Source organism: Pseudoliparis swirei, chromosome 16 (assembly GCF_029220125.1).
Source record: "Pseudoliparis swirei isolate HS2019 ecotype Mariana Trench chromosome 16, NWPU_hadal_v1, whole genome shotgun sequence".
Lineage (NCBI taxonomy): Eukaryota > Metazoa > Chordata > Actinopteri > Perciformes > Liparidae > Pseudoliparis > Pseudoliparis swirei.
Window position 1 is genome coordinate 9,752,999 of NC_079403.1, and position 2,368 is coordinate 9,755,366.

Sequence of the window (2,368 nt, forward strand, 5' to 3'; positions counted from 1 at the left end):
CACACGCACACGCAACCAAGTGTGTCTGCTTCAGGAGGTGATTTTCACGAATGGAATGTATGATGTCAGCGTGTAAAACCAAAAGACTGGAAAGTACGAGACCAAGCCCTGACAATTAGCGAGAAGACAACAACGAAACACGGGGGGAGGGTGGAGTTCCCCGCCGCACACCCCCGTGTCCCAAACCCCCCACCCACACCCCAATGCTGCTGATGCCGTGGAAACTTCAAAGCAATCTGAAAACAAGGAGGGATCTGTTTTGTTTTCCCCTCTGCCTGCTACTAGGTAACTTGGCAGATGGCCGGGGGAAAGGAAACCAGAGGTCTACAGTGCAGGAGGCGGCACCTCATCAACAACGACTGATGTCCTGATCTTATCTTCTGACACTTGGTCAGTCCGTCAGCAGCAGCATGACTGGAGGCAATCAGTTTTACAGATCAAATGCCGATGCAGTTTTACCGGGCCGCCAGAGAATGGAACAGAGCATTAGCCATGTGTCTCTAATGTATGCTTAAGGAAATGAGAACAATATGTGCTGAGTGCACAAGCAACTATTCCCCCCTTACTCTCAGATATCAATTGAATAAAACGTTTCTCATGCGGCAATCAGGGCCGTAAACGGGACTTTACAAATACTGACATCATGAGACAGTTATTCAGTACATAGACGTTTTTTACTCACCACCAACCACGGTGGCACGGTGGGCAGAGGGCACACAGTCCAAAGACATGCAGATTAAATGGTGCCTCTGAATGTCCCCTGAGACCCTCTCAGCAGAAGTGCTTATGAGGAATGGACGGATGAAAGTTTAACTGTTCGGTGATGCCCAAAAGAGCCAAGAGGTTTAGACTAAGAGACATATCCAAATCAGGGGGGAAAAACACACATGTGTAACCCAGTATTTGTGTAATTGTGAGTCATCTTCTTGTCATAACACCACAACATTGCTGAAGATGTTACAGCGGACAATACCTCATAGCCCTAAATGGAAGCTAAATACTTTGTGAATTTAATCACAACGCTGTTTTATTTGGAAGAACATGAATAGATGAGGACATTTTATATATGTTTTTACAATTTAAAAAAACTGATTAAAAAACACAGTCAGAAAGCCAATGGACATATTTAAATTTTTTAATTTCAAGCAAAAGCTTTAAATCTTTGATACGATATGTTTACACAAGTGATGTAACATCTAATATTTACTTTAACCATAAATTATGAACTAAAACAGTAATAATTGATTAAAATGTGCCTTCAATGACATAATCCCCTCACTGACTTCCTATCTGAGTTTCGTGGTGGGGGCCGATGGTGCACCTGTGTTCCCCCCTGTGTGCTCAGAGGGTCAGCATCTGCCAAATGAACGTGCGGGAACATTTTCAAGACGCCGTGTGTATTCTGCACGGCCTTTAGATGAGAGAGTTCCTCCCGGTCAATGAAGTGCCTCGCCGCCTGGGGAAGGTGCACTACCTATCATTACGAATGTAAATATGATGGAGAGCTCTCTCAATTACAGGGAGGGAAATGGAAACGTCTTGGCTCCAACGCTCACGTTGCTCAGAGAAAACACCGGAGCTCAATCATGTCCCATTTTAGCACCTTGCAAGTGCAGCAGTGAAATAGAGTGACATTTGAGATAAGTCCTAATGACTCCCTTAACGATAGCAACTGGTGATTCCTCAAATGTGAGCGCGGCAATTCATGCGGCAGAACTACAGTGTGTTAAACAATTTCCTTAAGATGAAATCACTCCCCATTCATTACTCACTGACACACAGACACACACAGAAACACACACAGAGCCAGAGAAGGCTTCCTTTGATGCTTCTCCATTCAGACAGATCAAAGGGGAGAGACCTAATCACCTGGACATGATGACAAAACCAGTTCCTCCACAGAGTGTCGACAGCATGAATGCATTACCAAGTTAGTTATTTTAATTAACCTTTCAACACAATCCCCGTTTAGCTGCTTTTAATATCCCATTCCATCAAAGGAGGTTAGGATTTACTGAGCTGCTCTGCACTCTGAGTGATCGTGATCCCACCCGGCCGGCTCTCAATACTTCGTCAAATGACTTGCAATTCTGAGGTTTTGGGCTGCTGGACACACAGCCCACAAACAAATCTATACGAAGTGATTATTTAGTCTTTCCTCCATGCTATCTCTATCAGGCCGCTTATCTCTATGTCAGTCATGACGGCTGATTGCTCCCGCTGAGCGACCGCAGTTTGTAAAAGACCACAGGCAAAGCACGCGTTAAATGCTGAATCGGCAGCTTGCGGCCAGGTGCTCGCGCTGTGCAAAGGACACTGTCGACCAAAGGTCACAGGAGAGCAGGGCTCAAGTTACACAATCAAAGTT